This window comes from Pelmatolapia mariae, linkage group LG4 (assembly GCF_036321145.2).
Source record: "Pelmatolapia mariae isolate MD_Pm_ZW linkage group LG4, Pm_UMD_F_2, whole genome shotgun sequence".
Classification (NCBI taxonomy): domain Eukaryota; kingdom Metazoa; phylum Chordata; class Actinopteri; order Cichliformes; family Cichlidae; genus Pelmatolapia; species Pelmatolapia mariae.
The window spans coordinates 22,588,243-22,604,431 of NC_086230.1; the positions used below are offsets into that span (position 1 = coordinate 22,588,243).

General features: G+C 40.4%; 1 pseudogene; it reads right to left on the reverse strand.

The window, feature by feature from the left end:
• Nucleotides 1-2,556: 2,556 nt before the first annotated feature.
• On the reverse strand, nt 2,557-15,493 carry LOC134625463 (immunoglobulin lambda-1 light chain-like; annotated as a pseudogene).
• Nucleotides 15,494-16,189: the final 696 nt, after the last annotated feature.

Here is a 16,189-nt window from a genome sequence, read left to right on the forward strand (position 1 = left end):
CCCAAATAAAAAATGTCCAAGGGGTAAAGTCCAAAATATTCCCAGGGTGTGAAAGAAAATAGGGGTGGAAGAATGTCAGTCAGTGGTCTTATGTATAACCAGCTGTGTGTGAAAGTGTGAGTGATACAGTCCTACCACACCGCAAGGTGCAGCAGATCATCAAGTGGAAAAGAAGCGAATCTCAGTCTCTCTAAGTCCAGGTGGGAAGGCTCGCCATCTATTTCACCGGAGGAATCCACCTCAGGAACAATTCAGCATACAAGAAAAAAACCTGACCGATCTCAGTGCATCACGGCCGAAGACAATGGTATGGTGTCTCTCGGTCGGAAAATGCGGGGCTTTCTGGAAGCAGATTGAGATGAACTTTAAGGCAGTTGATAGCAACCGGAGCTAACAAAGGCTAACAGTTTAGCTCCACGCGGTACTTTCTAAAGTCGCCAGAAAACTGCAGCATTCGCCTGTTTACTCACTGTGGCTACTCTTAACATGGAAGGTAGCTGATAATCAGCGAACTTATGTGAAGCATAGTTGGTTGCAACTTATATCTAATACTTTTCCTAGCTCGAAAGCTTCAGTCTCTCTTTTCTCCTGCCAGCACGCGACTACCTCCACACATAGCAACGAACACAGAGAAGGTGGGTGGGACATACAGCGTCAGGCTGCTCTCCCATTGGTCAAAGCATACTGGGACCTGTGCATTTCGATTGGTTGGGCAGGCTGTCCATCCCTCCTCATATCAGTCCTTAAAGTGGTACCCTCATTTTATGTGGGTTACATGTGGCTTTGGTGCACTGAGTTTGTGCACAAATAGCAGATGTATCAGTGAGGAAGTTTTTGTCACAGTGTAAATCACTGTGATATGTACTCACTAACAGAGCCATCCCATGTCTTACAGTAATAAACTGCAGAGTCTCCCTCCTCTACATTGTTGATGATCAAACGATAATCTGATGTTGACTGATGAGTGGATGTGAATTTTGGAGCAGAGAACCCAGAGCCATAGCTTGGAGAACCCCAGTTATGACGAAACGTCAGCACATACTGAGGAACTCCTCCTGGAATCTGTTTATACCACCGAGCAGCATCATTAGTAACAGTCCCCAGGTTACAGTCCATGGTGGCTGTCTCTCCTTTCCTCACTGATAAAACAGGAGGTTTCTGTGTCAGCACCGTCACACCACTCACACCTGCAAACAACAAGAAGATATGAAGTCATGAGAAACACACTGACATCAGTATATATGTGTGCAATGTAAGTCAAAATGTTTACATGTTAGAGCAGTGATGAGAGCACAGAGAGTCACCAGCATGATGTCAGTGTGAAGTACGAACTGATTTGGAGAAAAGGTGCTGGAGGAGCCATTTAATACAAGGATCAGGAGGAGGAGCTGTGTCTCCTCCTCTCCTTTTTTCATTTGTCTTCATTTGTCTATATTAGCAACATAAAATATATATATATATATATATATATATATATATATTGATTGATTGATTGAAGCGTATAATCAGAATATACGCTTCCTCCAGAAGCACAAAGGGAATAATACCTACATTAAAACAAAATGGGAAAAAGAACTAGACATACCAATAACAAAGGAGGATTGATCAACTATGTGGGTGACACACAAACTCAAAGAATTGAAGAGAATTTACTTGGAAAAAATTGAATTTGTGTGTTTCTTTGACCTTAAAAGCAAGGATTGTGGGTGACAACAGCAGGAAACAGTGTGGTCACATGAATGCCACCCACTCACAAAATCTTTGGGTAGGCAATAAAATTCAAATATACTGGGACATTACATGTCTAACACTTAGAAAAAAGCTAGACTGTGAAATCCCTGTAGATGCCATTGTGCTGTATCTTGGAGTAATTAAAGTATTGCTCATTGTTGGTTGCAAAAAATAGCACAACTGGTATATAAAAGGAAGTCTTTATGAGAAGATAACTTTCTTGCAAATGTTTGAAGGAGACGCCTTTTCATAAAAGTGGAAGAAATGGAATGCCTTAATGTGTCATGGTCTAACAGTATTCAGCTGTCTCTGAATGATCAAATGATATGATCTGAAACATTTCCATTGAAAACAGCAGTTCCATTTTATTTTACAGAGTGCTGATACGTCATTTACATGAGGTTATAAATGAGTTACTAAGACCTGCAGGTGCATCCTGGGCAGAAAGAAACAGAAGAGCGCTCTGCTCTTCAATAGCTGAGTGTGAAGATTCATTTGCAAGTTTACAACCAACATTTATACCAGTGACAGTTGCCCTCTCTCCTATTCAGGAAGTGTTGTTAAATGATGCTCTCTAGTGTTCAAATATTACACAGTCTGTATATCAGAATATACTTATGTTTTAACTATGGGAAGAAGACATTTAAAAAATGGTGTGCTTCTGAGTGTTTATTTCCTCTATGTGCCTCTCTCTAAAATTTCATTTTAATTATTTTAAATTTATGTTACCACAACACAGTGACACAATTTCTTATTTACTGTCAAGAAAACACATTTTTTAATCAATGCTTTTATTAATTTATTGCAAAACATGAATCCCTGAAATTACTCATTAATGACCAGCAAATGAATACATGGCTTAAACCTTTTGCTTTATTCTGATTTCTAACATGTAAAGACTGTAATGAGCAAACAGCATGAAAAGGAAAGAAGCAGATTTTAAATGCACATTCTGGTCCTCGACTATTCAGTGGGACATTCTGACTTCTTGATGGTTTTCTCTGAAGTCTGTGAGCCCAAAGACACTTTACATGTATAAACCTTATCCATGTTCCAGTCTGATGTCTGGATGGTCAGAGAGCTGCTGATTTGGTAAGTCTGGTCTGGTCTCTGAACAGCAGTGCTGGTAGAGATCCCACTGCTCACTGGACTCCCACCAGCCAACCAGCTCACATCTGCAAAAGGCACAGACTGACTGGACAGACAGACCAGAGAAGCTGTGCTGGACTGGAGCTCAGGACAGGAGGAGGGAGGCTGGAACCTGAAAATACATGAAGGACATTCAGAAAACAAAAAAAAAAGATAAATGAAAGGAAAGAAGTAAATGAAGTCACAAAACCAGAAGAAATCAGGAAGAGTCAATATGGAATAAACATAACATTTGTTTTGGAATTAGAAGAAAACAATACTAATGTGATTGCAAAAGTATAGAAAAAATAATAACCCAACATATCGTCTGAATTTCTTTTTAAATTTCTCCAAAATAAAATATGACTAGTTACTGTTTAACTTTTCATATAAAACATATTGGATTTAATTCTACAGGTTTCTGTATAAAATGTCAGCTAATGTGAATTATTTTATTTCATTTCAAAGAAAACTGTTAAGCCAGGTTATTATCACTTCAAAATAATTTTGAACATTAGTAACACTGTTAACTACTATTGAAGAAAGAGAAAACAGGCCTTAAATGCCAACCTAAAAGTCAATTAGAGCATGAGAATGATAAGAGTGAACAACAACATATTTCACACCATTTTCAGTGAACAACATTTATATAAAAATATACAAATTTAGTTTGACACGTTTTCACATCTTTTTAAATATAACTAACCATGTTTTCTGTACATACGACAACATGAAACTATTTTAATTTGTACAAAATCATAAAAAATGATGCTGAACAAGAAACATATTGAATTAAGTAGTCATCAGCAGATTTTTGCAAAATCTCTCTTGTTTTATGATCAGTTAAAAAGTACTTACTTGTCACAATCAGCTTGGTGCCTTGTCCGAATACCACAGTGATTCAGTTTGTATACATGGCTGTACAAAAATCTCCTGACTGTCACTGATGAGGGGAGAGGAACTGAAACATCCTGTAGAGACCAACTTTCACTGTCAACATCTCATCCCCTTCATCAATGTTTGTATTGTATAACTGTGTCTCTCTCTGTATAGTCATGTTTATTCCTTCGTGTCACTTGTTTTGTGTAAGATTTAATAAGGTCCTCATTACTGATCTGAATTAAACAGAGCTTCACTGTCTCTCAATAAGATTTTGGTCACAGTCCGGTTCACTATGATGGTGGTTTGTTGGGAGAGTCTTCCCATGTCTGACAGGAACTCACTGCAGAGTCTCCTGTCTCTGCATGATTGATAATAGACTTGAAATCAGTGTTTGATCAATCTTTATGAGGAGAAACCTGCTCAAAATGCAGGTGAGCTGTAAAAATGACAAAATCTCAGAACTGAGGAGAAGAACCAGGAACCTGTTTGTACCAGCTGACATAAAAGCTTTCAGCTTTTTTAATGTTGCATTTGAGCAGGTTAAAGGTTAACAAAGAATAAAAAAAGGAGCAATCCAATGTTTAATAACATATTATATGAAGTTAGTCCAATTGAGAAAACTCAGTGTAATGTACAATCTTCAAGTGAAATAGTCAAGACAGCATATGTAATGCTCAAGAGGTTTTTTGCCACAGTGTGAACAACAGTGTCTTCTTTTTCTGCGCGCTTGATAGTTAAGTGGTAAGTTATGTCTGATGAGGACATAGAGTTGAATCTGTCTGAGGGGAATCTTGTTTCAAAGCTGGCTGAGCTGTCAGAATACATACAACATACAGAGGAACCCCTCCAGGAACTTGTTAATACCAGCTAACAGAATTCGTATCATCTCTCTCTACGTTGCAGTTGACAACAGCTAGTTGACCTGAAGAAACTGTGTGGATAGCAGGTGTCTGGGTCAACGCTATCACTGCATCAACATCTGCCTACAATGACATAGAAAAAACAAAACAAGTCAAAGGTCACAGCTTTACTTCAAAATATACAAACTGTAAAACAGACGAGTAGAACATCTCACATGTTGGAGCAATGATGAACTTGAAGAGGATCCACAGCATGTTGTCAGCAGCTTTCATTCATAGATTAAACCTAAACATGTTTCATTGGATCAACTAATGGTAATAATTTCTAAATTCCTATAATGGAGACTTCATGTATATGCATTATTATTTTAATCAGATACAGCAAGTAAAGTAAGTATTGACCAGTTGTCCAAGTAAAAATATTTCTAAAGGCCCTACTGACATGAAATTCTCACCAGATGTCAGAAACAAACTATCCAATTCTCACATACAAAGAAATCAAACCACAGATTTCCATAAATTCAGTCACATGTAATAATGAGAAATGATTTAAAGAAAAAGTATTGAACACAGTTACTGAAATTTATTTAATACTTTGTATAAAAGTCTTTGTTGGTGGTGACAACTTCAAGATGCCTCCTGTATGGAAAAAACTAGTCGCATGCATGTCTCAGGTGTGATTTTGTGACTTTATGTGTTTCCATAGATTTTCCACCCAGTTTCATTGGATTCAGACCAGATGATTATCTGGGCTTTCCAGTAGCTTTATTTTCTTTCTCTGAAACCAGTTAATAGTTTCCTTGGCTGTGCACTTCATGCAGATCATTGTCTTACTGGAACCTCCACCCTTCTTTCATCTTCATTATCCTGGTAAATGGCAGCAGATTTTATGACATTTAACAATGTCTCAGTAGTCAAAGGAGTTTGCGAAGAAAAGCGTCTGGACTTCTTTAAGTTGCTTGAAGACGTTTCACCTCTCATCCGAGAAGCTTCTTCAGTTCTAAGGTCAAATGGCCGACAGTCCCAGATTTAAACCCAGTGGGAGTATCCCCCCAAAGAGGGACAAAGGACCCCCCTGGTGATCCTCTAATCACATGAGCCAAGGTGTGAAAGCGGGTGTGGGACCTAATCAGCCAGGGTTTCGGGTGTGCTCATTGTGAAACCTGGCCCCACCTTGTCATGTGAATTCCTGAGGTCAGATGGCCCAGGATGTGAGTGGGCATTAAGGCGTCTGGGGAGGGAACTCAAAACTGGATTATAGATGGCAGACAGTTGGTGTCGTAAACCACCGCCTCTGTTCAAAGATGGTCGGTCACAGTGGACATAGATGGCCTCTTTCACTCCTCTTTCAAACCATCTATCCTCTCTGTCCAAAATGTGAACGTTGGCATCCTCGAAAGAGTGACCTTTATCCTTAAGATGCAGATGGACTGCTGAGTCTTGACCTGTGGAGGTGGCTCTTCTATGTGGTGCCATGCGCTTGTGAAGTGGCTGTTTGGTCTCTCCAATGTAGAGGTCTGGGCATTCCTCGCTGCACTGTACAGCATACACCACGTTGTTAAGTCTGTGTTTTGGAGTTTTGTCTTTCGGGTGAACCAGTTTCTGTCTGAGTGTGTTGCTGGGTCTGAAGTACACTGGGATGTCGTGCTTGGAGAAAACTCTCCTGAGTTTCTCTGATACACCGGCTACATAGGGGATGACAACGTTGTTGCGTCTGTCTTTCTTATCCTCCCTCGCTGGTGTCTGATCTTCTTTTCTGTGCCTCTTTGCTGACTTTATGAACGCCCAGTTAGGATAACCGCACGTTTTGAGTGCTTCCTTTACGTGTGTGTGTTCCTTCTTTTTTCCCTCAGGCTTAGAGGGAACATGTTCTGCCCGGTGGTGTAGGGTCCTGATTACTCCAAGTTTGTGTTCCAGAGGGTGATGGGAGTCAAAGAGGAGGTACTGGTCCGTGTGTGTGGGCTTCCGGTAAACTTCGATGTTGAGGTTGCCATTCTCTTCAATGTGCACGGCGCAGTCCAGGAAAGGCAAACAGTTGTCCTTTGTGTCTTCCCTGGTGAACTTGATGTTTTTATCCACGGCGTTAATGTGCGCAGTGAAGGATTCCACTTCTTGTGTCTTGATTTTGACCCAGGTGTCATCTACATATCTGTACCACTGGCTGGGTACTCTTCCTTTGAAAGAGCCAAGAGCCTTCCTCTCCACTTCCTCCATGTAAAGGTTGGCTACAATAGGTGACACGGGGGAGCCCATGGCACAGCCATGTTTTTGTCTGTAGAAGCCTTCGTTGTATTTGAAGTATGTTGTGGTAAGGCAGAGGTCTAACAGTGTGCAGATCTGATCGGGTGTGAAGTTGGTCCTGTCTTCCAAGGAGCTGTCTTCTTGTAGTCGTTTTCTGACAGTCTCCACTGCCTCCGTGGTGGGTATGCAAGTGAAGAGAGAGACTACATCAAAGGACACCATGGTTTCATCTGGATCCAGGGTAAGTTTCTGGACCTTGTCAGTGAAGTCGGTGGAGTTCTTGATGTGGTGTGGGGTGTTCCCCACGAGAGGTGCAAGAATGGTAGCAAGGTGTTTCGCAATGTTATAAGTGGCTGAGTTTATGCTACTGACTATGGGTCTGAGTGGGACCCCTTCCTTGTGGATTTTAGGAAGTCCATAAATGCAGGGTATGGCATCCCCTGGATAAAGGCGGTGATATGTAATGCGGTCAATGATTTTGTCCTTTTCAAGGTCTTGAAGGCAAGCTATAACTTTCTTTTTGTAGCTGCTTGTGGGGTCTCGCTTTAAGGCTTCGTAGGTGTTGTTGTCACTGAGGAGAGTAGTGATCTTTGTGTGGTAATCTGTTGTGTTTAGGACCACGGTGCACCTTCCCTTATCCGCTGGTAATATAGTGATGTTGTGGTCTTTGCTCAGGGAAGCGACGGCCTTCTTTTCTTGAAATGTAAGGTTAGACGGAGGGACTTTCGCACTGGAGAGGGTGGCTGAGACTTTCATCCTGATTTGCTCTGCTTCTGTCTGTGACAATTTATTAATCCGTATGGCGGTTTCTGTGGCTGTGATGAGGTCCACTATGGGCAACTGTTGCGGAGAAATGGCAAAATTGAGTCCTTTGGCTAAAACCCTCTTTTCAGGTTCAGTGAGATTCCGGTCTGAAAAGTTCTTTACCCATTTCTCCCGACTGTCTTCAGGTGGGTTTTCTTCTCTGAGTTGTGTGGGTTTCGACTGAGGAGTGTGGGTTTTTGAAAGCAAGGTGTGAAATTTCCTGCGTTGTCTTTCTTTTCCTTTAGAGTGTTGGGCCCGCTGAGCCTTGTCCACAAACTTGTAAACCTCTTCTAGGATTGGAGAGGGTAGAAGGGTTTCCAGTTCCTGCAGAGTCTGGCTGATCTTGATCTGGAGGGCATCTATAGTGAAATGGACCTGTCTTATCCTTTCACTTAAAAGGTGATTTTGTGCTCTCTGTAGAATCAAGTCTGCTCTGTGTCCCCTGACAGTGGATCCAAGGCGCAAGCTCTTAGGAACCCTCTCCAATCACCAGGGGGTCCTTTGTCCCTCTTTGGGGGGACACTCCCACTGGGTTTAAATCTGGGACTGTCGGCCATTTGACCTTAGAACTGAAGAAGCTTCTCGGATGAGAGGTGAAACGTCTTCAAGCAACTTAAAGAAGTCCAGACGCTTTTCTTTGCAAACTCCTTTGACTACGATGACCTGGATGACTGAGAACCTTCACAGACATAATGTCTCAGTACATTTTTCAATTTATCCTTCCTCCATTTATATGAAGCATACCAAGGTTGTATACTAGGCCTTAGAACCATCTCAGGCCACAAATATCAGAACTTTCTGCCTGGGGGGGGGGGGATGTTAGGTGGACAAATGAACTGAATCATTTCTTTAACAGGTTTGATTCATCCAGGATTCAGTCTCCAACATTGGCTGCAGACTCACCCACTGCTGCTGTTCTATCTCTGACACCTCAGCCACTTCACACCTCCTCTACTCACCCTGCTCACTACTCCCCACCCCCAACCACAGCATCCAGCACACATCCAGCACACATCCAACACACGACTCCAGCCTGTCTCTCTCAACCACCCAGGTTAGGAGGGAACTGAGGAGGATTAAAGCTAAGAAGGCAGCGGGTCCAGATGGCATCAGCTCAAGGGTTGTCAGGTCCTGTTCAGATCAACTGTGTGGGGTGATGGAGCACATCTTCAACCTGAGCCTGAGGCTGGGGAGAGTTCCACAGCTCTGGAAAAACTCTTGTGTTATGTTTTTTGATTTCTCCAGTGCCTTTAACACCATTCTTCCAACAGTCCTGAAGGACAAGCTGGAGAACTCACAAGTGGACCATCACCTCACTACATGGATACTGGACTACCTCACCGACCGACCACAGTATGTGAGAACTCATGTCTGTGTGTCGGACAGTGTCGTCTGCAGTACGGGGGCCCCACAAGGAACAGTTCTGGTTCTGGTCCTCTTCACCATCTACGCTGCAGACTTCTCCCACAACTCCACCCACTGCTTCCTGCAGGAGTGCACTGATGACTCTGCAATAGTCGGCCTCATCACTGATGGGGACGACAAGGACTGACCCAAGGCTTTGTGGACTGGTGCCAGCAGAACTACCTCCAGATCAACACTGGAAAATCAAGGAGCTGGTGGTAAACATCTGCAGGCACAAATATCCTCCACAAGGTATGGACATTGAGGCTGTGGATAGCTGCAGGTATCTTGGTGTTCATCTGAATAATAAACTGGACTGGACTCACAATTCAGATGCTCTCTACAGAAAAGGGCAGAGCAGGCTGTACCTGCTGCAGAGGTAGCTGTTTTTTCTGACAATGTATTATTTTATTCTGTTGTATATAGTATTTTATTCTATTGCATATAGTATGTTATTCTTTTTATCTTATCCTATTCTATTGTTTTTCTTAACATGGTGTAAAATATGACATCAGAAAGGCAATTTTGGTTTCATCTGACCAGACTATATTCCCCCAGTATTTCACAGGCTTGTCTAAACTTTAAACACACTTCATCATGCATTTTCTTTAGCAATGGAGTCTTACATGGTCAGCGTGCAAACAGACCATGGCAGTAAATGGCATGAATGCATTAGTTATTGTTTTCTTTTAAACATTTGTACCTGCTGATTCCAGGTCTTTATGCAGCTCTCCACAAGTGGTCCTTGGCTCTTGGACAAGAACTGGAACCTTCAGTAGTTTAAAAATTTTCTGTAACCATTTCCGTTATTATGTTCTGCAACAATAAGGTTGCAAAGGTCTTGAGAGACCTCACTGGTTTTATGCATCAGGACGTTTTTTGTATTGTACTTCGTAGAGGGAATAGCCTATTCCCCGTACATATGGAATATAAAACAAAGTAAAGAGATAGTCTCAATGGTATAGACAGAGGTGGCAAAAGTACAGACCTTCTTTACTTAAACAGAAGTAAAGATACCCAAGTTAGAAAAAATATAGTAAAGTTGAAGTACTAATTCAAAAGAATCACAACTCACAGTTTCTAATATGAGCTTTAGTAGATTTTCTTAGTATACAGACTGTGATCAGCTGACCTGTTGCTGAATTCAACAAGATGCCATCAGTTTCACAAGCTATAATGCCCATCCCCTACACTGAAACTACACTGCTTATACTGTCTTCATACTAGATAGCAGGGGCGGAGCGTGGGGGTGGCTTACTGGGCTTAAGCCCGGGTTGTTTTGTCAGAAGCCCGGGGTCTTTTGGAGTGTAATTTTTTCATAGTTAGATGCCTGGCTGACAACTGTATAAAACAAAAAGTACACACAATATTCGAAGCACATAGTGCACACTGTGGGAATTCACGACTGTGCGTGAATCCCCCCTGATATTGGTATGATCCGAGCTCAGGCACTAAGCGACTGAGCGAGGGGGCGGGGCAGCTGCTGCCTGCGAGTGCGCTGAGAGAAACGGAGCCAGGCAAACAGAGGAGAACTGAAGTTCGACCAGGTACCAAAGCAAATCATTCATATTGTACAAATAATGTAAATATGACGGTTTATCATGAAAGATTGATATCAAACTGATCACTTGACCAATATTACGTTACTTGCTCTTCAAGTGAATCAACAAATGGCGAAATGAAAAGCCGAACAAATGCTATTTTTTTTAGAGAGTCTTAGCTTACGTGAGTTTATTTCATATTTTCAGTTGTTACCCTCCCCGACTAAATCGGTTTCAGTTATGTACTGAAATATAAGAATGGACATTAGAGGGTTCTTTCAAAGAAAAATGTCAGGTAAATGTTATTTTATATATTATGCTTTGTATGTTGTTCAGTATATTTCTATGCAAAACAAGAGGAATTTCAGTACACAGCAGTATATTCACATTTGTAACCAGATATTTACATACACTTTAGGGAGAAAACATAAAACATTTTTACTGTACAACATCAATTTAGAGTAAACTTTTGTTTTAGATAAATATTGAAATATATTTTGAATTAGTTAAATGTCAGAATAAAGAGAGAGAGAGCTGTCTATATTTATCACTTTCATCAAATTTAGGAGTACATATACACTAAGTTTATTGTTAATTAATAAGAAAACTCCAGACATTCCATTCTGAGCTGAAGAAGCTTCTGATAGGTTAGTAGAGTCCATGTGAGTAAATTGGTGGCACACCTGTGGATGCATATAAGGCAAAACACAGAGCCTGTTTCTTTGAAATGGGAAAATCAAGAGATGTCAACCAAAACACCAGGAAAAGAATTGTGGAGCTCCATAAGTGTGGCTCAGTTTGAATACAATTTGGTGCCATTTACAATTAAGAAATACAGATAGTTTCTCTCTTTACTCTTAAAGTTAACAAATATGTTTTTTTATATTTATCAATCTAAAAAAATAAACATTTAGTCTGATTTGATGTTACAATTAAAAAAGTGTTTGTGTTTTTATCTGAAGAGTATGTAAATATCTGGTTTCAACTGTATATTTGATGATTGTCAGCACAGAGGGAGAGAGGAGCAGAGAGGGAGAGAGAGAATGAGGACAGAGCAGAGATGGAACAAGAGCAAGAGCAGACCACTCACACCTGCAAACAACAAGAAGACATGGAGTCAAGAGAAACACAAGCACATATGAATCCAACAAATAACTACTAATCTGAAGTATAAATGAGGTTCCATACATGTTACAGCAGTGATGAGAGCACAGAGAGTCACCAGCATGTTGTCACTGTGTGTTGAGACCTGTGACTTAGAAAGAGATTGCACTGCTTCTGTAGGAGGAGATGAGGTGTGAGCCATTAAATATGTGACAGAAAGCCAGAGAGACTGACAGGAGGAGGAGCTAAACCTGCATAGTTTGTGATGTTTTGGGCAATTTATGTTCAGTGGAGGGTAATTCTGTTTTTATATTAATAAATATTGGTAATTGTGATGTCTCCCTCCTCTCCCTTAAAAATGTGCTACTGCATTTTATTATGAGAAATTGTTTGCTATGTCTCCTGGGTGAGGTGTTCCCCGGGGCAGACCCAGGACATGCATATCTCTCAGCTGGCCTCAGAACACCTTGGTGTTCCCCCAGAGAAGCTGGAGGAGATGGCTGGGGAGAGGGAGGTGTGGGGTCCTCTGCTTGCCCCCGCTACCCAGCCCCGGATAAGTGGAAGAAGATGTATGTATGGATGGATGGGTGCTATGTCCTTCAGGTTTATTACTGATGCTTTTACCATTACCAGTTTTTATGTTTGGACAAAAAAAAAAAGAGAGCAGAATCCCGCTAAACCCTTACAATTAACTGTTATAATTACATAATCAACAACCCGGAAATCTTCTCTGTAAATTCACATGAAACCGGAATGTTTAGGATTAGGACATTTCAACATTTCATAAAATGTTACGCCATTTATGAATACTGAACAACTGAACAAAGAGTTCAAATAAAGCGAATAATTTTAGTACTAGGACTGTGTGGGCTCCTTTTTTGTTTGCAAACTTGAGCCACATGAGTTTTGTGATATTTCTCACACATGAAATCACTGTGATACAGGCGTTTTGATATTGTTCCCCCGATTCACAAAAACAAATACCAGCATATTTTATCTACATCTTGAGAGTTAAACACAACGATTAGAGGACTGACTAATTTGCATTTACTAAAACATTGTGGTTTTAGACACTGATATTCATTTTTGTATTTACGTGTTTTATTCTACAATTAATGGGTGGAAATGTTAACTATTCAGAATTCATAAAAGCTGTAGTGTCACTGAGCTTTGTTTTGTTTGTTTTTTGTCTCAGTATTCATGGTTGTCTTATGTTCTCCTTAATAGAATCTATGTTTCAGTGCAGTACAATGCTTACCCTCCTCCTTTTAACTCTTAATCAACGTCTAATGATGATGTCGAATTTAGTCGGTCTGAGGAGAATCCTGTTACAAAGTAAAGTGAATTGTCCTCATTAAAAAACTCTCTACATGCTGAGGAGCTCCATCAGAGACTTGAATCATTACAGGCAGTTCCTTGAACAGTTTTAGTTTAAATGCAAATGTCCTTATCATCACACATCACACATTTTCTTCTTTTCTTACATTTAATGCTGCTGGATGTATGTTTATAACTATTTAAGAGTTGAGTCTGGTGTCTAAATTTATATTACTTATAACAGCATACAATGTCGGTCTGCTTTTTTGTATATGATTTTGCATATGAGTAGTTGTGGCTGAATAACGTCGATTTTCCCCTGTTTGCTTTTTCATGATTTCAATGATAAATATTAAAAGAAAAAATGAAAAAACAAATAACACACTATTTGAAGGTGTGTTTGTTAGAGGTGTCTTTTACCAGGTTGTGAAAGAGTCTTAAAAAGCAGAAGTATCTGTGTGGAGGTTTTGTCACAGTGTGAATCCCTCTGATAGCCCACTGTTAGCAGAGCTGTCCCATGTCTGACAGTAATACGCTGCAGAGTCTCCTGTCTCTGCCTGTTTAATTATGAACTAGGAATCAATGTTTGATGAGGATTTAGAGTTAAATCTGTCAGAGGAGAATCCTTTTCCAAATTCAAGTGAGCTGCCAGAATAGTGAAAACTTTCTGAGGAACCCCTCCAGGAACTTGTTTATACCAGTTAACATAATTCCCATCATATCTCTCTATGTTGCAGTTGAGAACAGCTTGTTGACCTGGAGAAACTGTGTGGACAGCAGGTGTTTGGGTCAACTCTATCACTGCATCAACATCTGCCGGGAAACATAAAAAAAAAATGAGTGAAAAACATACCTCAAAATATACAAATTTTAAAATCAATAAGAACATGTTACACGTTAGAGCAGTGATGAGAGCACAGAGGATCCCCAGCACTATGATAGTAGGTGGTGAAACTGATCCTGAAAGATGAGAGGGGCTGTAGTGAGAAGAGACGAGTGCTGGGTCTGCGACTCAGTATTTGTCTTTCAGGTTTTGGATTTATATTCTTTGATTACTGTTGTTCATGATTTTGGTTTCCTTTTAAGTTTTCAGTGATCTTAGTTCTCCCTCCCTTAGTGTTTATCTCAGCCTGTGTTTAGTCTCTGCTGCCGTGTGTTCATCGTTTCATGTCGAGTCACCCCTGTCTCTGTGTTCATTCATCTCCTGTGTCTCCCCAGTCAGTCATGTCTCCTTGTGAGTGTTAGTTACCCTTGTCTCTGTGACCCATGTTCGCTCTGTCTTTGCTGTCAGTTGGATTTTCGTGTCAAATCTGTGTCTCTTTTACTTTGATAGTCTTGCATCCTTTGTAAATATTTCCAGTTTTGCTTCCTCCATGTCCCTGTGTGATTGCTCCCAGCTTTTCTCTCCTCCTGTGTCTGATCCCCTCGTTACTCCCTGTGTATTTAAGCCCTGTGTTTTCCTCCATCAACAAACAAAAAAGCAATAGAAATAAATAAACACAGGGAAATTACCTTATCTGTATATGTTTACATTCTCTTTCTGCCTCATTAACATGCTTCTGATGAACTAAAGCTGATTCAAAATAAAAATTCTCTGCAACTAGAGGACCTGATCTGAGTTTGATGCAGTCTTGTTTTATTTTGACTGAATTTTAGTGAAGCATGAATTAGTGAAATTATTGAACTGTTTGACTGTAATATAAAGAGGATTTGTGTGGTCTCATTTTTCTTCTTGCTGTGGCTTGAAATCAGATTAACCAGTTAATATGTTGAGAATGTTTTTCATCAAACATGTTTTACACCACAATAATATTAAAAGCTCATGATGTGAGGTTTTATGAGTGAATAATATGTGTATATTTTGGCCCTTTGTTATTTAAAGTGAAAGTGGAAATAAATAAAAAAATACAATGAATACATTTAAAAGAGCAATGTTTAAGAACTAATTGTTTATATGGTGCACTGAGTTTGTGCCCAAAAAGCAGAAGTAATAGTGAGGAAGTTTTTGTCACAGTGTAAATCACTGTGATGCGTACTCCTTAACAGAGGTGTCCCATGTCTTACAGTAATAGACTGCAGAGTCTTCCTCCTCCACATTTTTGATGATCAAACGATAATCTGTTGTTGACTGATGAGTACATGTGAATTTTGGAGCAGAGAACCCAGAGCCATAGCTTGGAGAACCCCAGCCATGATACATTTTCAGCACGAACTGAGGAACAACTCCTGGAATCTGTTTATACCACCAAGCAGCTTCATTAGTAACAGTCCCCAGGTTACAGTCCATGGTGGCTGTGTCTCCTTTCCTCACTGATAAAACAGGAAGCTTCTGTGTCACCACCGTCACACCACTCACACCTGCAAACAACAAGAAGACATGGAGTCAAGCGAAACACACCGACATTGGTATATATGTGTGCAATATAAGTCAAAGTGTTTACATGTTAGAGCAGTGATGAGAGCACAGAGAGTCACCAGCATGATGTCGACGTCAACGAAGAACTGATTTGAAGAAAAGGTGCTGGAGGAGCCATTTAATACAACTAACAGGAGGAGGAGCTGTGTCTCCTCCTTTCACCCTATTGCATCATCATTATATTTTTTTTCTTTTTTCTTCATTTGTTTCTTAATTAGCGTCATAATCTATATATTCTGATTGAAGCATAAAATCAGAAAAATGGGAAAATTATACCAAGGCCTCCAGAAGCACAAAGAGAATAATACCTTTATTAAAACAACATCGGAAAACAACATTGACATTTCTCATTGACTTTGACAAATGCTGCAGCTTGTCTTCTGACACGAACCAATAGACGTGAACATATTTCCCCGGTGCTTGCCTATCTTCACTGGCTCGCTGTTCACTTCAGAATTGATTTTAAAATTTTATTGTTGACTTACAAAGCCTTGAATTGACAGGCTCCGGGGTATTTGTCTGACCTCTTACAGCCTTGTGTGCCCTCTAGATCTTGTCGATCAAATAATCTTTTGCTTTTAGCCATAACAAGGTCGAGGCTGGTTCACAGAGACGATCGAGCGTTTGGGGTTGTAACGCCTAAACTGTGATATAATCTACACTAGGGATAGGCAACTGCAGGCCTCGAGGGCCAGTGTCCTGCAGATTTTAGATAACACCCTGGGTCAACACACTTGAATCAAATGATTAGTTCATTACCA